Source organism: Phocoena phocoena, chromosome 17 (genome assembly GCF_963924675.1).
Source record: "Phocoena phocoena chromosome 17, mPhoPho1.1, whole genome shotgun sequence".
Classification (NCBI taxonomy): Eukaryota; Metazoa; Chordata; class Mammalia; order Artiodactyla; family Phocoenidae; genus Phocoena; species Phocoena phocoena.
Window position 1 is genome coordinate 63,340,477 of NC_089235.1, and position 27,989 is coordinate 63,368,465.

The following is a 27,989-nucleotide window of genomic DNA, read 5'->3' on the forward strand; positions in this document are numbered from 1 at the left end:
AATATATATTCTCTGATATAGTCATTTATCTTTGACACCGTGCTTGGAAAATATAAAGATAATTGTGACTGCAAAATTTATAGTATTAAAAAAATGAAAACTACCTAAAAATCCAACATTAGTTAGCAATAAAAATAATGTTTGTGATGACATTTTTGATATGTGAATTACTCTGGGTAAAAAAATAAAACTGAAAATTGTATAGAGAACTTCATGACCTTAGCTGCATTAAAATATGAAGAAAATATCCAAGAATTAAGTTACTTCTTGCCAATGGCATTATGAGTCATTTTTGAGTATTTCTTTAATGTTCTCCATAAACTATATAGTTAGAAAAATGAAAGTAATATTTTTAAAAATTATTTATTTATTTATGGCTGCATTGGATCTGTGTTGCTGTGGGTGAGCTTCCTTTAGTTGCAGCGAGCGGGGGCTACTCTTTGTTGCCGTGCGTGGGCTTCTCATTGCGGTGGCTTCTCTTATCACAGACCATGGGCTCTAGGTGTGTGGGCTCAGTAGTTGTGGCTCGTGGGCTCTAGAGCACAAGCTCAGTAGCTGTGGTGCACGGGTTTAGTTGCTCCTCAGCATGTGGGGTCTTCCCGGACCAGGGCTTGAACCTGTGTGCCCTGCATTGGCAGGCGGACTCCCAACCACTGTGCCACCAGGGAAGTCCTGAAAGTAATTTTTTAAAAAGTATACTGAGTGCTCATTTGGAACACCTTCATGAAATGCGTGAGGAGAGACACAATAGGGAAAACTAAGGACATTGGAGTAAATTGAGTTGACTTTTTCCAGAATTGAAGTAACTCTTTTCTCTCATTAATTGCAAAATTCCTTTTTTAAAAAAACATAATTTCACTTTCAAATATCCAGAGAGCTCAGTTTGAGGTTCATGGAGTCAAAGCAGAAAAATAAATAATAAGAAAAGGTGTCATTTTTAAGGAGGGTGGTTTCAAATGGGCGTGACACAATTGAAAATGTGACTTTGAAATGTGTTTAGAATTTCAAGACAAGGTAGAACTGTCACCTCATGTTGCTTGTGAATCACTGCACATCTGTCCCTCTGCCCTGGGATAAGACTGTAGCAGGGAAAGGAAGCCATTAAAAAATAATGAGAGGACTTTCAAGCTGGCAGGGGAGTAAGACGTGGAGATCACCTTCCTCTCCACAAATACATCAAAAATACATCTACATGCGGAACAACTCATACAGAACACCTACTGAACGTGAGCAAAAGACCTCAGACTTCCCAAGAGGCAAGAATATCCCCACGTACCTGGATAGGGCAAAAGAAAAAAGAAAAAATGGAGACAAAAGAATAGGGATGGGACCTACACCTCTGGGAGGGAACTGTGAAGGAGGAAAAGTTTCCACACACTAGGAAGCCCCTTCACTGGTGGAGACAAGGGATGGGCGGGGGAAAAACTTTGGAGCCATGGAGGAGAGTGCAGCAACAGGGGTGCAGAGGGCAAAGTGGAGAGATTCCCACACCGAGGATCGGTGCTGACCAGCACTCACCAGCCTGAGAGGCTTGTCCGCTCACTCGCTGGGCGGGTGGGGGCTGGGAGCTGAGGCTCGGGCTTTGAAGGTCAGATCCCAGGGAGAGGACTGGGGTTGGCGGCGTGAACACAGCCTGAAGGGGGCTAGTGCACCACAGCTGCCCAGGAGGGAGTCTGGGAAAAAGTCTGGACCTGCCTAAGAGTCAAGAGACCATTGTTTAGGGGTGTGCGAGCAGAGGGGATTCAGAGCACCACATAAACGAACTCCAGAGATGGGCACGAGCCGTGGCTATCAGTGCAGACACCAGAGACGGGCATGAAATGCTGAGGCTGCTGCTGCTGCCACCAAGAAGCCTGTGTGCAAGCACAGGTCACTATCCACACCACACCTCCCCTCCTGGGAGCCTGTTCAGCCTGCCACTGCCAGGGTCCCGTGATCCAGGGACAACTTCCCCAAGAGAACATATGGCATGCCTCAGGCTGTTGCTACGTCACGCTGGGCTCTGCCACAGCAGGCTCATCCCACATTCCATACCCCTCCGCGCCCCCCCCCCCCCCCCCCCGGCCTGAGTGAGTCAGAGCCACCGAATCAGCCACTCCTTTAACCCCATCCTGTCTGGGTGAAGAACAGTCACCAGAGGGTGACCTACATGCAGAGGCGGGGCCAAACCCAATGCTGAACCCCAGGAGCTGTACGAACAAAGAAGAGAAAGGGAAATCTCTCTGTGAGCCTCAGGAGCAGTGGATTAAATCTCCACAAGCAGCTTGATGTACCCTGCATCTCTGGAATGCCAGAATACACAACGAATCATCCCAAAACTGAGGCGGTGGACTTTGGGAGCAACTATAGACTTGGGGTTTGCTTTCTGCATCTAATTTGTTTCTAGTTTTATGTTTACCTTAGTTTAGGATTTAGAGTTTATTATCATTGGTAGATTTGTTTATTGATTTGGTTGCTCTCTTCTTTTATATATATTGTTTTCTTTCCTTTTTCTCTTTTGTGAGTGTGTATGTGTATGCTTCTTTGTGTGATTTTGTCTGTATAGGTTTGACTTTACCATTTGTCCTAGGGTTCTGTCTGTCCATTTGTTTTTTCTCTTAGTATAGATTTTAGCGATTGTTATCATTGATGGATTTGTTTTTTGGTTTGGTTGCTCTCTTCTTTCTTTTTCTTATTACTTTATTTTTTTTTTACTTTTAATATTTTTTTATTTTAAAAACTTTATTTTATTTTTACTTATTTATTTTCTTTCTTTCATTTTCTTTTTTTTCTCACTTTCCTTCTGAGCCATGTGGCTGACAGGGTCTTGGTGCTCCAGCCGGGTGCTAGGCCTGGACTCTGAGGTGGGAGAGCCGAGTTCAGGACATTGGTCCACCACAAAACTCCCAGCCTACGTAATATCAAACGGCCAAAGCTCTCCCAGAGATCTCCATTCAAACGCTAAGACCCAGCTCCACTCAACGACCAGCAAGCTACAGTGCTGGACACCCTATGCCAAACAACTAGCAAGACAGGAACACAGCCTCACCCATTAGCAGAGAGGCTGCCTAAAATCATAATAAATTCACAGACACCCCAAAACAAACTGCAGGATGTGGTCCTGCCAACGAGAAAGACAAAATCCAGCCTCATCCACCAGAACACAGGCACCAAACCCTCCACGAGGAAGCCTACACAACCCACTGAAGCAACCGTAGCCACTGGGGGCAAACACCAAAAACAACAGGAACTACGAACCTGCAGCCTGCAAAAAGGAGACCCCAAACAACGTAAGTTAAGCAAAATGAGAAGACAGAGAAACACACAGCAAATGGAGGAGCAAGGTAAAAACCCTCCAGACCAAAAATATGAGGAGGCAATAGGCAGTCTACCTGAAAAAGAATTCAGAGTAATGATAGTAAAGGTGATACAAAATTTTGGAAATAGAATGGAGAAAATATAAGAAACATTTAATAAGGACCTAGAAGAACTAAAGAGCAAATGAACAATGATGAACAACACAATAAATGAAATTTAAAATACTCTAGAAGGAATCAGTAGCAGAATAACTGAGGCAGAAGAACAGATAAGTGACCTGGAAGATAAAATAGTGGAAATAACTACTGCAGAGCAGACAAAAGAAAAAAGAATGAAAAGAATTAAGGACAGTCTCAGAGACCTCTGGGACAACATTAAACGTACCAACATTCAACTTATAGGGGTCCCAGAAGAAGAGGAAAAGAAAGGGCCTGAGAAAATATTTGAAGTGATTATAATTTAAAACTTCCCTAATATGGGAAAGGAAGTAGTCAATCAAGTTCAGGAAGGACTTGATAAATCAGGATAAATTACAGGATAAATCCAAGGAGAAACACACCAAGACACATATTAATCAAACTTTCAGAAGTTAAATACAAAGAAAAAATATTAAAAGCAGCAAGGGAAAAATAACATACAAGGGAATCCCCATAATGTTAACAGCTGATCTTTCAGCAGAAACTCTGCAAGCCAGAAGGGAGTGGCAGGACATAGTTAAACTGATGAAAGGGAAAAACCTACAACCAAGATTACTCTACTGAGCCAGGGTCTTATTCAGATTCAATGGAGAAATTAAAACGTTTACAGACAAGCAAAAGCTAAGAGAATTCAGCACCACCAAACCAGCCTTACAACAACGCTAAAGGAACTTCTCTAGACAGGAAACACAAGAGAAGGAAAAGACTTACAATAACAAACCCAAAACAATTAAGAAAATGGTAATAAGATCATACTTATTGATATTTACCCTAAGTTTAAATGGATTAAATGCTCCCACCAAATGACATAGACTGGCTGAATGGATACAAAAACAAAACCCATATATATGCTGTCTACAAGAGACCCACTTCAGACCTAGGGACACATACAAACTGAAAGTGAGGGGATGGAAAAAGATATTCCATATAAATGGAAATGAAAAGAAGGCTGGAGTAGCAATTCTCATATCAGACAAAATAGACTTTAAAATAAAGACTATTACAAGAGACAAAGAAGGACCCTACATAATGATCAAGGGATCAGTCCAAGAAAAGATATAACAATTGTAAATATTTATGCACCCATCATAGGAGCACCTCAATACATAAGGCAAATGTTAACAGCCATAAAAGTGGAAATTGACAGTAACACAATCATAGGAGAGGACTTTAACATCCCAGTTTCACCAATGGACAGATCATCCAAAATGAAAATAAATAAGGAAACACAAGCTTTAAATTATACATTAAACATGACGGACTTAATTGATATTTATAGGACATTCCATCCAAAAACAACAGAATACACTTTCTTCTCAAGTCCTTATAGAATATTCTCCAGGTTAGATCATATCTTGGGTCACAAATCAAGCCTTGATAAATTTAAGAAAATTGAAATCATATCAAGTATCTTTTCCGACCACAACGTTATGAGACTAGATATCAATTATGGGAAAAAAATTAGTAAACAATACAAACACATGGAGGGTAAATAATATACTACTAAATAACCAACAGATCACTGAAGAAATCAAAGAGGAAATAAGAAAATACCTAGACACAAATGACAATGAAAACACGGCAACCCAAAACCTATGGGATGCAGCAAAAGCAGTTTGAAGAGGGAAGTTTATAAAAATACAGTCTTATCTCAAAAAACAAGAAACATCTCAAATAAACAACCTAACCTTACACCTAAAGCAATTACAGAAAGAACAAAAATACCCAATGTTAGCAGAAGGAAAGAAATCATACAGATCAGATCAGAAATAAATGAAAAAGAAATGAAGGAAATGATAGCAAAGATCACTAAAACTAAAAGTTGGTTATTTGAGAAGATAAACAAAATTGGTAACCCATTAGCCAGACTCATCAAGAAAAAAAGGGAAAAGACTCAAATCAATAGAATTAGAAATGAAAAGGATAAGTAACAGCTGACACTGCAGAAATACAAAGGATCATGAGAGATTACCACAAGCAACTATATGCCAATAAAATGGAAAACCTGGAAGAAATGGACAAATTCTTAGAAAAGCACAACCATTTGAGACTGAACCAGGAAGAAATAGCAAATATAAACAGACCAATCACAAGCACTGAAATTGAAACTGTGATTAAAAATATTCCAACAAAATAAAGCCCAGGACCAGATGGCTTCACAGGGGAATTCTATCAGACATTTAGAGAAGAGCTAACACCTATCCTTCTCAAACTTCCAAAATATAGCAGAGGAAGGAACACTCCCAAACTCGTTCTACGAGGCCACCATCACCCTGATACCAAAACCAGACAAAGATGTCACAAGAAAGAAAACTACAGGCCAGTTTCACTGATGAACATATATGCAAAAATCCTCAACAAAATACTAGCAAACAGAATCCAACAGCACATTAAAAGGATCATACAGCATGATCAAGTGAGGTTTATCCCAGGAATGCAAGGATTCTTCAATATAGGCAAATCAATCAATGTGATAACTATATTAACAAATGGAAGGAGAAAAATCATATGATGATCTCAATAGATGCAGAAAAAGCTTTGGACAAATTCAACAGCCATTTATGATAAAAATCCTCCAGATAGTAGGCATAGAGGGAACTTACCTCAACATGATAAAGGCCATATATGACAAACCCACAGCCAACATTGTTCTCAGTGGTGAAATACTGCAACCATTTTCTCTAAGATCAGGAAAAAGACAAGGTTGCCCACTCTCACCACTATTATTCAACATAGTTTTGGAAGTTTTAGCCATAGCAATAAGAGAAGAAAAAGAAATAAAAGAAATCCAGATCAGAAAAGAAGTAAAATGTCACTGTTTGCAGATGACATGATACTATAAATAGAGAATCCTAAAGATGTTGCCAGAAAACTATTAGAGCTAATCAATGAATTTGGTAAAGTAGCAGGATACAAAATTAATGCACAGAAATCTCTTGCATTCCTATACACTAATGATGAAAAATCTGAAAGAGAAATTAAGGAAACACTCCCATTTACCACTGCAACAAAAACAATAAAATACCTAGGGATAAACCTACATAGGGAGACAAAAGACCTGTATGCAGAAAACTATAAGACACTGATGAAAGAAATTAAAGATTATACAAACAGATGGAGAGATATACCATGTCCTTGGATTGGAAGAATCAACATTGTGAAAATGACTATACTCCCCAAAGCAATCTACAGATTCAGTGCAATCTCTATCAAACTACCAATGGCATTTTTCACAGAAGTAGAACAAAAAATTTCACAATTTGTATGGAAACACAAAAGACCCCGAATAACCAAAGCAATCTTGAGAAAGAAAAACAGAGCTAGAGGAATTATGCTCCTGGACTTCAGATTATACTACAAAGCTACAGTAATAAGGACAGTATGGTACTGGCACAAAAACGTAAATATAGATCAATGGAATAGGATAGAAAGCCCAGAGATAAACCCATGCACATGTGGTCACCTTATCTTTGATACAGGAGGTAAGAATATACAGTGGAGAAAAGGCAGCCTCTTCAATAAGTGGTGCTGGGAAAAGTGGACAGCTATATGCAAAAGAATGAAATTAGAACACTCCCTAACACCGTATACAAAAATAAACTCAAAATGGATTAAAGACCTAAATGTAAGGCCAGACACTGTAAAACTCTTAGAGGAAAATATAGGCAGAACAGTCTATGACATAAATCACAGCGAGATCCTTTTTGACCCACCTCCTAGAGAAATGGAAATAAAAGCAAAAATAAACAAATGGGACCTAATGAAACTTAAACGCTTTGACACAGCAAAGGAAACTGTAAACAAGAGGAACAGAGAACCCTCAGAATGGGAGAAAATATTTGTAAATGAAGCGGCTGACAAAGGATTAATCTCCAAAATTTACCAGCAGCTCACGCAGGTCAATATCAAAAAACAAACAACCCTAACTAAAAATGGGCAGAAGACCTGAATAGACATTTCTCCAAAGAAGATATACAGATTTCCAACAAACAGATTACACATTTCTAACATGAAATGATGCTCAACATCACTAAACATTAGAGTAATGCAAATCAAAACTACAATGAGGTATCACCTCACACCGGTCAGAATGGCTATCATCAAAAAATCTACAAACAATAAATGGTGGAGAGGGTGTGGAGAAAAGGGAACCCTCTTGTATTGTTGGTGGAAATATCAATTTTTACAGCCATTCTGGAGAACAGTATTGAGGTTCCTTAAAAAACTAAAAATAGAACTACCATACGACCCAGAAATCCCTCTACTGGGCATATACCCTGAGAAGACCATGATTCAAAAAGAGTCATATACCACAATGTTCACTGCATCTCTATTTACAATAGCCATGACATGGAAGCAACCTAAGTGTCCATCAGCAGACGAATGGATAAAGATGTGGAATGTATATACAATGGAACATTACTCAGCCATAAAAAGAAATGAAATTGAGTTATTTGTAGCGAGGTGGATGAACCTAGAGTCTGTCATATAGAGTGAAGTCAGAAAGAGAAAAACAAATACCATATGCTAACACATATATATGGAATCTAAAAAAAGAGAAAATGTTTCTGAAGAACCTAGGGGCAGGACAGGAATAAAGACGCAGATGTAGAGAATGGACTTGAGTACATGGGGAGGGGGAAGGGTAAGCTGGGATGAAATGAGAGTGACTTTGACATATATACTCTACCAAATGTAAAATAGATAGCTAGTGGGAAGCAGCTGCATAGCACAGGGAGATCAGTTCCGTGCTTTGTGACCACCTAGAGGTGTGGGATAGGGAGGGTGGGAGGGAGACACAAGAGGGAGAGAATATGGGGATATATGTATACGTATAGCTGACTCACTTTGTTGTACAGCAGAAAGCAACACAGCATTGTAATTATACCCCAATAAAGATGTTAAAAATAATAATAATGAACATAGCTTTGCAATCAAATTTCTTTTTTTTTTCTATGCTTACTGTATTTGAAAAAATATATACATAAATCATTTTTCTCCTTTCGTGGGAACTTAACATGCAACCTGGCATCATATTACTGTGCAGTTCTTGTTCAGCCAGTCCGCCAAGGAGGTAATGTTAAGTTTGGGGCGGTATTATGAACATGGTAAAGTGAACTCACTCAATTAACCAGCTTCATCTTAGTTTCTTTGAAGCTTCCCCCCTGCTTATTTGAGTGCTAAAATCAAGAATAGGGTACCTTCTTTACAGTTCAAATGCCACGATTTAGACCAGCTAAGCTTTACAAATAAAGAAATAAAGTGAAGGCTCAGAGCAGCAGTTTTATATCAAAAGTTATTTTTGGATTAGTTAAGGCTTAGATTTATTTTTAATTCTCATGATTTATTTTGGAGTGATAGGCTCTTTTTTTTCTTATGGCTTAGGCAACATTTAAAATGATTTTCTGTCTGGGCTGGAAATGTCCAGTACCACTCAGTATCTGTTGGCACAGGGAAAGGGCAAGTCCGGTGGGATGGAAGCCATGAAGGATGGATTTTTCTTTTTCTTAACAATCCTGTCTTCTTTTTCCCCTCCCTACTGTGGGGTGTCTTCCATACATACAGTGCATCTTTGCTCAACTTGTAACTACTCATTTCAGAAATAATTATTTCCTTGGGGCTTTCAAGATGAAAGAACATAGCTTGTCTTTCTGAAAAAATAAACAGTGTGACTTTTCTAATTGTCATTTTCCTTCTCTTTCTTCCTCCTTTTCTTTCTTTTTTCAATCACTATTAACAAGCTCCTTTTATATGCCTTACCAAAGAGCTACATGCTGGAAATATGAGTGAACAAGACAAGGTCCTAAGCCTTAAAGAGTTTACAGTGAATTAGAGGTCACAGAAAAGTAAAGAAACATTTACCAAAGACTGTGATCATTGCCACCTTTAGTAGAGGTAAGTACAGTGGCTCTAGAAGCATCTAGTGTGGACACTTAACTCAGACCTGGGAGTGGAGAGAAGTGGTCGTATTTGTTATCATTCAAATTGTTGAATCGATGGGACTTGGGTTTGGAGGAGAAAGAGAAATGAGGCATTAAGGATCCCTCCTACCATTCAGAGAATAAAGAGAGAGAGAGAAGGAAATGACATGCCCATATTATAATTTTAGTTCAGTGTAAAGAATGAGTTGGAGAAAGATAAGACTGAATACAGAAAATCCAGTTGGGATTCCTTTATACTAATCCAAGCAAAAGATAATTGTGGTCTAAACAATAGAGGTAGTATGAATCATGAATAGATTTAAAAAGTATTTAAAAGACAGAATCATGAGGACTTGGCAGTGTTGTAGGTGCTGAGGAAAGGAGAAAAAGGCAGTAATGAAGACTATGAGGGTTATGGCTTAAGCAACTGAAAGATTGATGGATTGCATTCATTGAAATTCAGAGCACAGCTGAAAATGTGGTTTGTGGAGGATAAGAATATGAGTTCAGTTTTGGAAATATTGAGCACAAGATTTTGATCAGAAATCTAAGTGGAGATACGTAATATGAAATTGATATAAAGGTTTGATGCTCAGGAGTAGATCTGGACTATAAAAAGATGTTTAGAAACCTAGATGTGATTGAAGTCAAAGGAACATCTGAAATCACTCAAGGAGAATATAGAAATTGAGAAGATGGCCTAGGAGAGAATCCTAAGAAACACGAAGGAAAAAGTTCATTTCAAGAAGACCTTAGTGTGCAAGGGGCTGTTAATGACTTTGTCAAAATCAGTTTCAGTAGTACAGTAGAAGTAGAACCCCGATGGCAGGATGTCAAGAACCAAGGAGCCTGATAAACTGTAGATGTCTTCATCAGTTGATTCATATATATTTTTTGGACAGATTTAATTCTAATAAACTGAATTCTCTAAGTTGTTTTGGAAGAGGTTAGCAAATGCCATTTGTACTTGACAGCAAAATGATTCTCTTTTTGATTTTCAATTACAGTTTGTTAAAATTACATCATTTTAGTTCTTTAAATATTTCTGATAATACAACCTGGTGAGGGTAACAGACTAGTTAATTAAGAATTTTGCAATGTTTCTCAGTGTGGGCATTTGCTAAACTTCATGTTGTATAAAATCATTTGTTTTAATTGGCCTCTGAATAGGAAAGAAAGAAAAATAAATGGTTATTACTTTCTACTGGGGATAAGTGGTGTTCTCTAACACAAAATGAAATATTTAATAATCACGTGCAATGAACAATGTGGAGTTTAACAGAATAAATATATTCAGTCACTGGAGATTGATAAAGATTAGTAAACAAGACAATACAAACAGATTCCCATAAATCTTGAGGAATGCAGTGCTTCTCAAGAAAAAAATGTTCAGTGGTTATTTGTTCTTCTTCAAACAAATATTAATACAATATGGCTGAAGTAAATCACAGTATTTAGTTTTCCAAAGATGGCGTGGGAATACATAGTTAAGTGGAGAGTATGGCCAGCTGTTTCATCAGGATAGAAATATCCCCAAAGTAATTTTAAAACCCTCCTACTTTTACACAGGAAGATTCTGGAGGCAAGCTCACTTTATGGTTACTTCTGGAATTTCACGGATCTTGAAGTTGTTTCCAATTTAACTGGAAGGTTCCAAAAAGGAACATTTACATTCCTTATTGAATTTAGAGTTTGTTGTTCTTCAGGTTATCGTTTGATGATCCAGAAAAGAAAGATAGCTCCCTTCTCTTTGCTTATATGGTGGATTTTATCCCAAAATCTCAAAGTACTTTGTACAAATTAACTCACAGTTCAGTCCCTTTAATATTTTGAATGAGGATTAATGAGACTCCTATTCCACATATGGTAACATGGAGTTTCTGGAAATCTTGGATGAAGTGAATGAGACATGACATAGCTGCCAGCAAGTTTGCAGATGAGCCAAAAATAGCAAACACCATCTCTACTTGACTGTTTTAACCAGCAGACCCACACAAAAATTCATAGATATTAAATAATTAAAACTACAGACTAAAACGTGGTCTAGAAGGAAGTTTTTGACTCCAAGTCTGCCTGTTTGTGAACTTGAAAAAAATCTTCTTGATGGTCTCAGTGGTCTCATTTCCCCATCTGAGGTGAATCGATTGTTAAGATTCCTTCTCAATCTGCTATTATAATTCTGTGTCGACCTTACTCTGGAAAGGGGGCCTTGCCTGAAAATAAGAATGGTTCAAAATATTTATGGAAGTAGCGAGGCTGGACGGTCCTGTGGGTCTCTTCATTCTTCTCCTTAGCAATATTTACTGAATTCCGCTTCTTTTCCCGTAGCCCTCAAAACTAGTTCTTATTCTTTTTACATTGCTATTTCCCTAACTCCTTTCCAACGAAGTCAGTTACAAATAAAGTCAGTTATGTTATGCTCTATATCACTATATAATTAACTTCACTCTTTATCTTTTCTCCAGGAATAAAGAACATAGGCAAATAAAAGCAGAGTGCTTAAGAAGGCAGGTTCTAGAATCATACTAACTAGGAATGAAACACAGCTCTGGGGTTTATTTAGTGTGTGACTTGGGACATAATAAGTATCCGTGCAACCTCCTGCTCTTTTGTTTTCTTCTCTTTCTCTCTGATGCATACCTACCCGGACTGCCTCCTGTGCCGTCCTTTGTATCACAGATTGGAAACCTAAGAACTATACTTGCCAGAATCCAATGCCATCAGTCTTCTCATTTAGATTCCTTTAATGAGATATATTTGCATGGGATTTTGGAGGCAGAAAAGAAAGAGAAATTAATATAACTCCTCCCCCAGGGACAGACAGATGCATGAGCATTGGTAGTAGACAAATATGAGGTTTTGCTAGTGGCTTTACTGAGTTCCCTTGAGAATTACCATCTTGGTATCATAGGTAACTGAGATCATTGGCAGTGGTTTCCAGCAATGTTTGTAATACCCTAAGTTTTTCAAAAGAAAACGGTAGTTTCACTTAAATTTTACTTCTTTATATTTTCAACAGTTTTATAAGCATCTAACTCCCTGAATTAAAGGCCTTCCAACTTGAGTGGTTTCTGTTTTCTTGACTAGTCCCTGGCTTATATATTTTCTTTCTTCTCCTCCTGCTTATTGAATTCTATCACAGATTACTGAGTAAGAAAGGAAGGAAATAAAATAATAGTAATAATAATAACTGTGAACATTTACATCTTTACCCAAATGACATCTTTTTAGTGAGCCCTTTCTAACTACTTTAGGTAAAATTTCAACCCTGCTCCCATTTCCCTGCTCTTTGAAAATTTCCCTAGCATTTTTCACTGATTTTCATAATAGTTACTTTACTTGTTTGTTTGTTTATCGTATTTCTTTCTGGGAATTTATTAAGCTCATGAAGATGAATATTTTTGACAATTTATTCTATTGGTGAATCATGAGCTCTTCAAACAGTGTTTGGTTTTTAGTAGGTACTCAATAAGTATTTGTTTCGTTAATGAATGAATTGAGTACTTATTATATACCAGATTTTATTCTACATGTCATATGTATGTTATCTAATCCTTTTAAAAAATCTTACCCAGTGACTATTAGTATTTGCCCAATTTACAAGAGCAAAGTCTTAGACACAAAAGTGGTGGAGCAAAGCTTTGAACTCAGGCAGACTGACTCTCAAATCTATGCTGTTAGCTATGATACCACACTGAGTATCTACTCTTTTTCTGGTATTGAACTAGATACTTGAAATTGTCTTGAAATCTCATAAGGACACCATGCCGTATGTATATTTATTCCATTTATAAAATGAGAACGTTGAGCTTTACAGAAATTAAGGAATTTTTACAAGGTGATACGGCAACTTAGTGGCATAGCTCAAATCCTCACCCAGGTCTGTCTGCCACTAAAGTCCCAGGACCCTGCATCTTACCAAACTAGGGAATGTTTTCAAAGATCATCAGATGCTTTGCTCTCAAATTCAGATAAAACGTGTAAAGAAAAGTTATATATACTGCCCATGAGTAAAACCAGAGCAATAGGTTTAAATCTGCATATGCTTTTATTAAAACAGACACATTTTAGTACAAGGGAGGTCTTCTTGTCATATTATCTTGGTTATAGCATATTATTTTCATTAAGCAATAACTGTTTCCAGGGTGTGAGCCTATTTAGCTTATAATAGGACACAGTGTAAATACCATGCCCCTAATTCTAAAACTCAGCAAAAGCAAAACAGCTGTCTAACATGAGACATTTTTATAGGTTGAATGAGCAGCTCATATTGTTATAGAAAGGCCAGTTTTATGAAACCACACTGGAAAGAACAAGTTGGGCCCTGCTTATTCTTCTTTCTTTTGTTGGGCCAAAATAAAAAGCAGAAGCATAAGATGTAGACAGCAGGATCTCTTAGAATGTCTCTTTGGAAGAGACCCTGCCTTCCATTCAGTAATCATGTAAACATAGGAGGGAGAGTTTAGCCAAAAGGAGAGAGGAGAGCTATAATTTCCATTAGGGTGTAGGAGAAGCGTATTAAATAGAAGTTCTTCATTGACTGCAGTCACCATTTGCATGTAAGAAGAGGATATGATTCAGAAATGAGCTGCCCTTTCTCTCCACTGTTCCATTCCCTCCCCGATAACCCCAAGTTTTCACATTCTAGTCTCTAGAATATGCTAACTTGGAACTTGTGTGTAAGAAAATTATTTTTCTTCTTTAGTAAATGTACATATACCTCATTCCTCACTTTTGCAGCCCTAATCAAATGCAGCGGGCTTTTAGACCATCTTGTGTGATGTCTACTTCTGCCATAATCATGTTTTTAGCTTGACAATTATTTCATTGGTAGGGATAAAAGGATTTCACTGTATAAGAAAACAATTTTTCTGTATATGTTAATACTGTTGTTGAATGTAGTCAGTCTTTGAGGGTTTTTATGTAATGGAGAACTGAAGTCATTAGGAATATGAAGTGTAGTTTAGTATCAGGACATGTAGAAAGAATCCTAGACTGGTAATCAGGAGACCTAAATCCTGGCCTTGATTGTTCCACTAATTAAGATTGTCACCTCAGATAATTCATTTAACCTTTCTGGTCTTCAGAGTCTTCTTCTACAAATGATAAAGTCCTTCAAGTCCTAAAGATGTATTATTTTATTTCATCACAAAATGAAAATAAAGGATGTAGTCAAAAGAAATTCAAAATTAGACAAATTAAAAACTTTAACAAATCAGAGTTTTATATAAATCCCCAGAACAATTTCTTTTTTCCATTCATGTCAGGCCAAGGATGATGAAATAAAGCCAAGGGTAGGATAGTTTATATAACTTAGTAAATAATAATAATAACAACAATAACTAATAATAATAATACCTGAACTTAATTATGAGGACAGTTTGGTAAAATCAGATGAGTTTGGGGCTTTGTAGATTGTTGTCTTTTATTATTTATAATGATAGACAGTCTTCATTGATATGTGCCTCCCATATTTACCTATGGGAATTGAGCCATAGGTAAATATGCCATCATAATGATGAGATAACATTTAACAGAACAGGGCAAAGTCATACATAGGATGTTCTCTCACTGAAATAGAGTATAAGTTAGGGCAGATTTTTGTGGTCCTGGAATTATATTAAATTTTTTAAAATTGGTAAAGCCATTCAAGTGAATTGTATTTATAAGAGACAATGGTTTGGTAAAACCGCCTATATAATGGCTTTGAGAAGCAGAAGACTCATCTGTCCCTGACAAAGGTGACTAGTAACTTGTCTGCTCCTTAACTGTTTTTTGCTACTTGCAACAGGCATAGTGAGTTTGAGTCCAAATATCTAAAGGAATAAATGGCAGTTAAGACAAGCACTATATGTACTACGCTTTTTGTAAATTGGCCTTTTTGAATTTGTCAAATAGCTTGGAACAAGTAGGTGGTGTGTAAAGCTAAAATGCCTTCTCATGCTTTGGCATTAAGGAACTTCCACGGTTCCCAATTGGTGATAATCACAGGGTGTGTTTGCACAGTTTGGACTTTGGTAGAATACTTTCTTCAGAGGGAGACTTTGGGTGGTTTCCCAGGTTTTATTTTTTTTTAATCACTAAAATATGTTTTTTGGCTTGATGCAAATTAACTTGTGTTATTGTGCTACAATTAAATGTGTACAGCTTGGCAATTATTTCCCTTCTCTTTGAAAGACATTTCTGTTTGTTTATTCTTTCTCTGTGGCCCGGAGGAAACCCAATCCATGCTGGAACAAGGCTTTTTAAGACATAGATGTAATTTGGTGGTGAGATGGATTCAACATTATTCCCATGACCGTTGCTACTTCTACCTCCTTTCTTGTACATTCATTTCATCACAGAGGTGGAAATGTAAAACAATACAATCAGTTATGTGTTAAAGACCTCAAAGAAACCTGTCTGAGACTCTTGTAAATTTAAATTGGCAACATGAAAACGTGCTGACTGAAGGGATGCTCAGACTTACCAGCATCACGCAATTATACAAAAGTACTATAATCCTGGTCAAGGAGAAAATTACAATCATTTTTTAGGAACGTATTTTTAAATAATTCAAGGTAAACTCAAAATGAAATCTAGAAACAAATGTTATTGGAGCGATTCAAAGAGCTCTACAACTTTGCTTGCATTTGTTCTATTTTATATGATCAGAATAGCTTTGCTTACACCAAAATATGCCCAAGGGCTAAGTTCAAGAAATAGTACCTAAGATGGAGTATGGTGTGTTCTTAGTCTCTGCAGTTTCATGGAGGAACACTGTGGAAAGTGGGAGAGAGAATCTCCTAATAGAGACTCTCTCATAGGTTAACCATCATATTTATTTAATTTTTTGTTCATATATTACCTTTTAATTTTAATCCATAAAATGAACTCATTGAACACCTACAACATGTGAATTCCTCAGGGACATATAACCTCAGGCTGCCTTCTTTCTAGGTTGAGGTCACCTGAGGAAGGGGGAACTATCTGTAGGTGACCTCTGGAGAGGTTGTAATCGCCCTGAATAGTTTGTAAAATTTGAAACACGTGAGCATGTCCCAGGGAGACTCCCCAGGGTTTTTCCAGTCCTCAAAATCATAACTTAGAAAAAGTTAAGAACTACTTAGGTAGACGTTTAACCACCTAGTTCAGGGTTCCCGTATTTTATACGTTGAGTTACTTCTTTGCTCCTCAAACCACAAGTCCTTTAGAGTATATCTGGTAGAAGTATCTGCTGATTGAGAAATGTGAGTGAGAAGGCAAAGACCAGCATAGAGTGAGGACACCTACACTGCTCTCTGCCCATGTCTATGGGTTTTTCCATCTCTTTCTTGTAGGTAACTCCCCGGGACACAGAAGTAGAGAAAGAGTCAGCAGTTTCTATAAGAGAACTCGCTCTCTTTCACACATGTCCACCAGAGCAGAATTTTAAGAGCCCCTGACCAAGGGAGAAAGGCAGTGTCAGAGCAGGTCATGCTTCCCTAGGCTATCAAAATGTCTAGGGGTCCCGACCTCATCAGGCCAGCTGGACCTACAACGACATCCTTGAGATAATCTCACTCTTTCCAAGTAACTTTCACCTTGTTTTTCTGCAGGATAGTTTTCTGTATGCACCAAAGATTCTGACAGAGAATCGAGCCTTGTAAATATATCATTTGACTTAGATGATCATCCGGGTCAGCTCCAATTATTGGACTGATGCTGTATCTGTACATAACTTAAGATGTGGCAAAACAACAAGGATACCTCACAGTTGGCTCTTTAGAGGCACTTTGCTAACAGACTTGGATCCAGCAGACCATCTATTGTGCTGGTCTTTCACATAAACATCTTGCTTTTGTCACAGTGTCTTTATGTACAATTTTTCCAACTATAAATGCTCTTCTGGGTCTATCTCTGCCACTAAATAATACACCTCAAATTTCATCTATGCACCACTTGGGTGACAGAGAAAAAGCAGATCAAGAGTAGTGGGGTAATTCATTCCAACCTTTTTTTCAGAAACCCCTTCTATCCTTCAGATGAAATCTTACCTGGAGGTACAATAAGAATTAAATAAATATTTTAAGTAGCTTTTTTTAAGGGTACAGGAGCTCCCTAGTTGGTAGGAGTGGGGAGTGAAAGTAGGGCTCAGGGGAACCCAGCTGGAAAAAACACTAGCCGAGGCATTCTGTAAGGTTTTGATTATGGTATCTGTAAATTATTTTTAAATATTTCAACTGATACTATGTGGGACAATATGCATATTATTTAGTTTACCCTGTAAACCCAGATGCTTCTAATACTTAATAAAGAATGCACAATGAATGAGTGAGCTATGAATGTGCTAATCAGAAATGCACAGTTCAGAACTGGATTTGGGACTCAGGAAGCCTATCTTCCAGAAGCTGCGACTTCAACTGCTTTGTTACTTGCATCTGGATCAATCAGTGTTACTTTGACAATTAATATACTGGATGTCAGAAATGGGGCATTTATTGGTGAAAGCAGTGAATGATTGGCAAGTATGATTAATGTTAAAAGTAGGCCCTTGTTTGGGAAATTTAAAATGTTCAATGTATGTGTATTGGCTAAAATATTTAGAAGATACTTCCCACACATGTGTGAACAATAAGAATTCAGGGAGGGTTTTTAGTTTATCGCCTACACCCTTGCAAACAATGTCCTAATCTAAATCCCTAAAGATTCTTGTGTCCAGCCTTAGGTTCTGGAGGATTCTGGTTATTTGATTCAGCTGTAATGGTGACAGAATCCTGGCTCTGGAAAGTTGTGTCTGCTTCTAGAACATTGCTGTCTGCCTTAAGTGAACTCTTCTTGAAATTCGTGAAAATGGTATCTAAAAGGACAGTGAGCTAAGACTTCCTTGAGCCAACGCAACAGGATGTATGAATAATTTTTGTTTTTGCTTTCTAAGCGTTGCTTGGTATGTGTTTTGGTTGCATGTACGGCAGAATTTAGACTGAGACCTCGCTTCATTTGAACTGGTAGCAAGGCTATAGATGGAGTAGCTCATTCTGACTCACCTGAAATTTCATTGTTGGTCACTGGTAAAGACCAAAAAGTTATTCATAACCAAGTTGGCTGACATCCATTTTCAATTGTCTCTTACTACTTGAAATTTCTTTCATTTGAAGAATGACAGTCGGCACAATATCTATATCTATCTATATATATACCTCCAGAATAACTTTGACCCTAACTTAGTCATTCACATCTATGATTTTCCCAAAATAACTTGTTTTGGTGTCAGGAGAATTTGGTGTCAGGAGATTCTGGTGTCCAGAATCAGCTGACAGCTACTTTTTAAAGAGTTTTTCCCAGTTTTATTATGAAATAATTGACAAATATCACTGTATAATTTTAAGGGGTACAGCGTAATGGTTTGTTTACCATGTATCCTGAAATGATTACCACAGTAGGTTCAGCTAACATCTATCATCTCATATAGATACTGTAAAAAGAAAGGAAGAAGAAAAGAAAGAAAAAATCCTGTTTCTGGATTTCCCTGGTGGTGCAGTGGTTAAGAATCCACCTGCCATGGGCTTCCCTGGTGGCACAGTGGTTGAGAGTCCGCCTGCCGATGCAGGGGACACGGGTTTGTGCCCTGGTCTGGGAAGATCCCACATGCCGTGGAGCGGCTGGGCCCGTGAGCCATGGCCACTGAGCCTGCGCGTCCGGAGCCTGTGCTCCGCAATGGGAGAGGCCACGACAGTGAGAAGCCCGTGTACCGCAAAAAAAAAAAAGAATCCACCTGCCAATGCAGAGGACATGGGTTTAAGCCCTGGTCCAGGAAGATCCCACATGCCACGGAGCAACTAAGCCCATGTGCTACAACTACTGAGCCTGCTCTCTAGAGCCCGTGAGCCACAACTACTGAGCCCACATGCTGCAACTACTGAACCCACGTGCCACAACTACTGAAGCCTGTGCACCACAACTATTGAGCCCGTGCACCTAGAGCCCCTTCTCTGCAACAAGAGAAGCCACCACAATGAGACGCCCGTGCACCACGATGAAGAGTAGCCCCCCACTCACCACAACCAGAGAGAGCCCATGAGCAGCAACGAAGACCCAACGCAGCCAAAAATTAATTAATTAATTAAAAAAAAAACCAACAAACAAGAAAAACCTGTTTCTCCTTGTGATGAGAATCTTTAGTATTTAGCCTCTTAACTTTGCTATGTGTCACACAGCAGTGCTCAGTGGAAGTTTGTACCTCTTGACCACCTTCCTCCAATTTTCCCCTTTCCCCTATCCTCCACCTCTGGTAACTACAAGTCTGATCTCTTTTTCCTATGAGTTTTTTTTATTATGTTTTTTAGATTCCACATGTAAAGGAGAACTTTCTACGAAATCTACTTTTTGAAGAATTTACTCTAGAAAAAAGAGTGATCTATTTCCTTAACACCTTTATTAGTTTATTGGTGAGATAAGATATTTATGCAGAAAAATTATAAAATGTAAGGAGGTATAAAATGAATGAAACAACGATGGTAACTAAAGAAGATATGTATGTTGAAGCAGATGCATGATAGGCTTGAGATTTAGATAGGGCTTCATATGGGCAGGAAATCACTCTAACCAGCCTTTGGGAACAAAGATGATTTAGGTTTAGGTTGTGTTAATGAAATACATTGAAATGCAGGCTAAAGATCTCAGATTTTAAAGTATTTGGAAGGGATTTTTCTCTCCACTAGATCCCTTTCATTCTAAATGTGATGCAACCTGAAACTTGTTGAAAGGGTAACAACCTAGCTCCAGTAAGGTGTTACCAGAAGATATTATGCTTCTATAAGATTTACTAGATGGGAACATGAGCCTTCACATCTACAAGAGCTGGCAGGAAGTTAGCCCTCCTCTCCCACTTTTTAGGTACCAACTAGTAAGATAACTTTTGGTCATTTTCCCAGAAAAAAAGTACAGGGTGAGATTTTGAAATTAACCTGGCCCGTGTTTTCCCAAGATAGGAAACTAACATTGAAGTTAATGAAGGGTCAGAGGGTAGCATTCAAAAACATCCTCCCCAAAAGATTTTGAAATTTCAAATGTTTGGGAAGCTCATCTGTCTCTCCTCCCTGTAATCTGTCTCCTTCTTTACCTCTCTCTAATCTCTGTTTTCCTATCTCATTAATCAGAAAAGTCTGATTCTACCCTAAGTAGATAGTGCAGAGTTGTAAATTTCTCAATATTGCAATCAAACTTGCAAAGAAAACATGACTTCTTTTTTTTCTCTGAAATTACTTTGATCTCCTTCATGAGCTCCCAAGTAGGTGACTTGAAGAAATAAATTTATTCTAGGTAGATTTATCCCAGCCATCTATTCTTACTCTGATTTAAAAGCATAAACTATTTTTCTGCTAGGGTGACTTAGGTTCTACTCACTATATCAGAGTTCTGTAGCATCTTCTCTTCCTCTCCAAGAAGGCAGTTGAGATTATGGGAGGAGGTAAATTTACTTATTTATTTATTTATTTATTTTTGCGGTACGTGGGCCTCTCACTGTTGTGGCCTCTCCTGCTGTGGAGCACAGGCTCTGGATGCGCAGGCTCAGCAGCCATGGCTCACGGGCCCAGCCGCTCCGCGGCATGTGGGATCTTCCCAGACCGGGGCACGAACCCATGTCCCCTGCATCGGCAGGCGGACTCTCAACCACTGCGCCACTAGGGAAGCCCCTGGGAAGAGATAAATTTAGATGACATCACAGTAACTAACACAGTTGTGGTAGTTGGAACCTTTGGGAAGCAGATGCTGAAACAGAGTAGGAGTTCAAGGGATTTATTGCAGTATAAGACCTGTGCAAACTAAAAGGGGGAGGAAGCAGGATTGAACGGAGAAAGCCTTCAGCCCACAGGTGTGGTATCTGGGAAAGGAAAGATGGAAGAAAGCAGAACTGTGCAGGCAGACTACAATGCAGATATGACAGAAGCTTTGCCAATCCAACAGCAAGCTCCCAAGGAGAGACTGACTATTAGAGGAGTCTTATGTTCAGCAGAAATAACCAGACCCTAGTACCCTGCTCTATTCAATCATTGCAAAGGGCTACCCAGAAAGAGGGTACTCTTGTCTCAAAGTGAGTTTTACTGAAGGCAGTAAGGAAGCTGTTAGCTAACTGCACTATTTACACCTAAATAGAGAATTCTATCTTGAACAGAGATCTGAGCAGTATACTTCCAGTGCTACCACAGGTTCTTTGGATTTTTAGGTTTTTATTGGTCTCTGGCTCAACTGTCTTTTGTCTTGAGAGATGACACTGCCAAGGGGCAACTGGTGCCATTCTTAGGGAGTCTGTCACTTTCCCTTAATGAGGCTGGCATAGCTTGAGATCTTTTCTCCTCTGTTTTGGTCAGAGTTTTTACTGACCTTCCCTGGAAACTTGGCCACACCTTGGCTTTCAGTATGCTGGGACACCCTCTGGCAAGATCCCCAGAGAGCTCTTAAATAACTTTCACATGCTTTGTAGGGTCCACAAGAATCTCTGAATACATTACACATAAAAAATGACAGCAGCAGAATTGCCATTTAAAATACTGAATGCTGTGTCACATTTGAATTTGAACATTTTTTTTAGTGCAAGCCTGTCCCGAATATTGCATGAGACATTTATACAAAACACACACACCCATACAAAAACACCCATGGGAAAAAAACAAAACAAAACACAAACTCAAACTAACAAACAAAAAGCAAATTCACTTATTGATTCAAAACTCACATTCAACTGGGTGCCCTATATTTTTATTTGCTAAATCGGGCGACCCTGGAAAGGAGCTCTGTATAACTAGGTTCAGATTCTCTCTTTATCTAATTACAGTAAAGCAACCTATTTGGTGAAACTGCCTCTGGGTTGCTGAGAGAATAGCTTGCCAGGAGATAGTCTTCCAATGTCCAGAAATAAATAGAGCAAAAGCTCTTCCACTACTGGCATGACCACCAACCTATCCAGCCTATGTCTTCTCTCCCAGATTTTGGCCTGCACAAGGGAGCTTAAGACACACTTCTTTTTTTGTTTTTAATTTTTATTGGCATATAGTTGATTTACAATGTTGTGTTACTTTCTGCTGTACAGCAAAGTTAATCAGTTATACATATACATATATCCATTTTTTTTAAGAGTCTTTTCCCATATAGGTCATTACAGAGTATTAAGTAGAGCTCCCTGTGCTATACAGTAGGTCCTTATTAGTTATCTATTTTATACATAGTAGTGTGTATATGTCAATCCCCATCTCCTAATTTATCCCTCCCCCCTTCCCGCCCTGGTAACCACAAGATTGTTTGCTACATCTGTAACTCTGTTTTATAAATAAGTTCATGTATACCATTTTTTTAGGTTCCACATATAAGTGGTATCATATGATATTTGTCCTTCCCTGTTGAGATACACTTCTAATCACCTGCTGCCCTTTGGTCTCCCCTCTTGTACTAGATACCATTTATTGAGATCAGAAAGGGTGGGCTTTGGGGTCTCCATTTCCTGTTTGTCACGATCTATTTACTGACACTGTGGTGAATGAGCCTGCCTTTTGCTAAGTTCAAAAGAAATTTGAAGAAATGTTAGGAAATCCTTTCTTACTCAACCAAGTCCAGTAATTATTACTTTTGTTGTATTAAAGAGATCAAGAGTATCAGCTCTCATTTATTCATTCATTCTATAAATATTTATTAAGTGCATACTACATGTTAGGTACTTATCTACTTGCTGAGAAAAGAGCAGGAAACAAATGAAGTCATTCTTCTCATGTAGCTTAAAGTCTAGAGAATTTAAAACTCAAAGTTGATGAAGGAACCAGGCAGTATCTGCCCTCCTCTCCTCTAATGCTATCATCCTCATGGTTCCACTTTGGTGGTAGAAGATTACAAGAAAACAAAGCAATGAAGCAGGGCAGGGGCCGGGGGCATAAAAAAAATAGAGATTTGATATTTGAAAAAATATATGATTGTTTTAAAGAAATAACCTCTCTTATATGGGTGCCATCAAATCATTTGTATGCAAATGGCAAAGCCAAGGTATGGTTAAAAAGGGGGCTTATTAAAAAAAAAAAGTAGGAATCCAAAGGGATCGAGAATGTCAGAGAAAACATAGAGAATGTATAATCCTAGATGGGGATAAAGCCTTCAGTAATTGTATGAGATACCACTTAATTTCACCAAAACCATAAATGACCTGGTAGAATTTTTAGTGTGTTGTACTTGGCTTTGATTCAATTATCCACTGATTTATGCAACAACTTTTTTTTAATATCTTTATTGGAGTATAATTGCTTTACAATGTTGTGTTAGTTTCTGCTTTATAACAAAGTGAATCAGTTATACGTATACATATATCCCCATATCTCTTCCCTCTTGCGTCTCTCTCCCTCCCACCCTCCCTATCCCACCCCTCTACGTGATCACAGAGCACCGAGCTGATCTCCCTGTTACGCAACAACTCTCTGTGGATTACTTCATACATGCTAAGGACATGAAAGGCTCTGGTGACATAACCATGTATAAAGCCATGCTCTCTGCCCTCAAAAGAGCTCAGGTAGTGAAGAGGAAGACCTGTAAACATTACAAAAATAATGAAAAACATAACGGAGGTATGGAACAAGGTCACTTAATAGCCCTGTTTGCTTAGTGAATTCAGAGCAGTCTTCATAGAGGTGGGGATGCTTATGTTCCAGTGTGAGCTCAAAGCAATTTTCTAGCTGACAAATCCAGGAGTGAAAGGCATTCCAAACAGGATTAGCCTTTCCACAGACATAGGGACCTGTAAGTAGTCCTGAAATTGCAAAGGGGTTATGGTGACAGTTTTGTGTTGAAAAAGAAAATGAGCCATATAAAGAATTCAGAATATTTTTGTAAGTAATGAAGAGCCAAACACAAATTTTGAGCAGGGAGGTAAGATAGAATAGTCTATAAAAATATGTCACTTATTTTTAGAAAATTTTTACTCAGACCTCTCGGTAACCTTTTTAAAAAAGCTAATCTTTGCTGTTTCCCATCAGTGAGTGTTTTTCAGGTTGTAGTCCGTTTTGCAAAGAAATGCATTATCTGCATTCTTAGGAATTGGGAAAAATAAGGAAAAACATATTGCTGGATCGAAATGCTTTTTTTTTTTTTTTTAAGTGAGACATCTTCTGCTCTCTGTTTCATAGTCATGGAGAAATGTCAGGCCTGAACTCTTTCATGAGAGACCAAAGTGTGGTGCAATAGTTTTAGAGCCAGATGAAAACATCTGTTCCACATGAAACCCTATGCAGGTCACTTATCATCCTTAAGCATCGTTTCCTCATCTGTAAAATGTGACTAGTAACCCTTTTCCCTCAAACTTAGTGGAATAATAAGTGAGATTATATACATAAAATGCAGATGTGAATTAGGCAGGCAGATTATATTGCTTCTTTTTTTAAAATAAATTTATTTACTTATTTATTTATTTATTTTTGGCTGCATTGGGTCTTCGTTGCTGCGTGCAGGCTTTCTCTAGTTGCAGTGAGCTGGAGCTACTCTTCATTGCAGTTCATGGGCTTCTCATTGTGGTGGCTTCTCGTTGCGGAGCACGGGCTCTAGGCTCGCGGGCTTCAGTAGTTGCGGCACGTGGGCTCAGTAGTTGTGGCTCGCGTGCTTAGTTGCTCCGTGGCATGTGGGATCTTCCCAGACCAGGGCTCGAACCCGTGTCCCTTGCATTGGCAGGCGGATTCTTAACCACTGCGCCACTAGGGAAGTCCCTACATTGGTTCTTTTCCTTTTCTTGACCTAAATAAAAGTGTGAGTGAGTGTGTGTGTGTGTGTGTGTGTGTGTGTGTGTGTGTGTACACATATACTGGAGTAGAAGATAGATTGCAGTCAGCAGACCTAGAGGCAGGGCCGTGATTTGATGTAATTTCTCTTTTTTATGGATAATTTTTACTGCATCTTCTCAGTAGCCTTAAAAACAAGTTAATCTTTACCATCAGTGAAAGTTCTTTAGATTATGGTTCTTTTCCCAAAGAAATGCATTACCTGCATTCTTAGAGGTCAGGAAAAAGGAAACATAAGGAAAAACATATATATAAACCTATATGTGTATATATATATATATAATCTATGTAAGTATATGTATATATGTATGTGTGTGTGCGAGTTTTTCTCTTTTTTTTGGTACTATTAGGAGGGAGTACCAGCTAGGGGAAAGCAAGGACCAGGGTTAAAATGTTGATTTTTTTCCTACACAGTCCATGAATTCCCTACATGTTTTGACTTACGTCTTGGCTTTCTTGGGGTTCACTGTGCTTAAACCACGAAGTCAGAGAATGATGTCAACCCCAGCCCCCAGCCAGGAACCCCTCACACACACTTCCACCATCCCTCTGCTCTCATCTGTCCCGGGAACCGAGAGGAGTCTTTGTTCTGCTGAGTGGGTGGGCTTCTTGGAGGTCATTGAGCCTAATGACCTTTGCTTGCAGCAGAGAGTATACATTGTTTGGCCATCAGGCCGGGACACTTGCCCCCTCACTTCTCATCTGCAAAGATAGTCCTGGTCCTGTGACCCTGGAGTGCAAGGTTGCTCCTTGCATTACTCGAAAGGGAAAGAATGATGAAAACCACTTGCACACGATGCAGTTCAGGCCTGAGAGTCTGGTTCTTGCCAAGGAAACACTTCACGCAAATGTTTACTGGACATTTTAATATACCCGTTCAGAACTTGACATGTGAGCCACATTCAGTATTTCCTTGATTGCTTCTGGATGTCATTAGTTGAGTCATTTTTGTACAGATAGTATCATGCATATTCCTATATGTAACTCTGCCAATTAGGAGCTGGTTAGAAACTATAAATGAAAAGTCAGTCAGTTATCTAGGGCAGCTGTGATGTGGTAGAAAGAATACTGGAGTTGCATTTTTTGAAAGCCGGTTGCAAGTCCTAAATCTTCTCAATAACATAGTTGAGTGAACTTAAGCAAGTTATTGAATCACTTCGTTTCCTCCTCTGTTAGAAGGACCTAGTAATGCTTCCATCCCAGGACAGTGAAAGTATACATGGGAATGTATATTTTGTAATATATCATGTGTGATGCATCATGTATTACAGACTGTGTGTTGTACATTATAGAGATATATCATCCATCCTCTACTCTTAAACTCACCTGATCCCAGCCACTATTTCCTCTCTTTTGTTAGAAGCATGGTAATACTTATATCACAGTGAAGACTCAATGAGAGAATATGTGTGAAACAACTTTGTAAGCTATAAAATATGGCATATATTATGAATATTATGTATCATTTTAATATGTTAAAGCATAATATGTATAGTAATATATATTCATGTTATATAATACATAAAATATATTATTATGTACTGTGTTATAATTATATATAATATATATTAACCATATAATGGGTTCTTTTTTTTTTGACTGGAAGTGAATTTATTTCTGGATACTCCCACCCATCCCCATAATATATTTATAATTACCCTTTTAAAAATTCTTAAAAGCTACTTTAAAATTTAATTCCATTGTGATTGAAATCATGTTTTATACTATTTTAACCCTTTTAAATGTATTGAGACTTGTTATGTGCCCCAGAATATTATTTATTCTGAACACATATAATGTATTTTTTTTTTTTTGGCCATACTGCACAGTTTGCGGGATCTTAGCTCCCCAACCAGAAATGAAACCCTCGCCCCTGGCAGTAAAACTGCAGAGTCCTAACAACTGGACAGCAAGGGAATTCCCATAATGTATTTAATTGTATATTATAATACATTAATATATAATACGCATATACTATGTTATATATTATATACTAGGTTGTATTATTTATGCATGATTACTTATTAGTATTATTATTGTAACTGTTTCAGATAGTCTGATCATTGGATAATACAAAAATATTTTTTTTAACATCTTTATTGGAGTATAATTGCTTTACAATGGTGTGTTAGTTTCTGCTTTATAACAAAGTGAATCAGCTATAAATATATATATATATATATATATATATATATATCTCCATATCCCTTACCTCTTGCGTTTCCCTCCCACCCTCTGTATCCCACCCCTCTAGGGGGTCACACAGCACCAAACTGATCTCCCTGTGCTATGTGGCTGCTTCCAACTAGCTAACTATTTTACATTCTTTAGTGTATATATGTCCATGCCACTCTCTCACTTCATCCCAGCTTACCCTTCCCCATCCCCATGTCCTCAAGTCCATTCTCTATGTCTGCATCTTTATTGCTCTCCTGACCCGAGGTTCTTCAGAACCATTTTTTTTTTTGATTCCATATATATGTGTTAGCATATGGTATTTGTTTTTCTCTTCCTGACTTACTTCACTCTGTATGACAGACTCTAGGTCCATCCACCTCACTACAAATAGCTCAATTTCGTTTCTTTTTATGGCTGAATAATATTCCATTGTATATATGTGCCACATCTTCTTTATCCATTCATCTGGTGATGGACACCTAGGTTGTTTCCATGTCTTGGCTATTGTAAATAGAGCTGCAATGAACATTGTGGTACATGACTTTTTTGAATTATGGTTTTCTCAGAGTATATGCCCAATAGTGGGATTGCTGGGTCGTATGGTAGTTCTATTTTTAGTTTTTTAAGGAAGT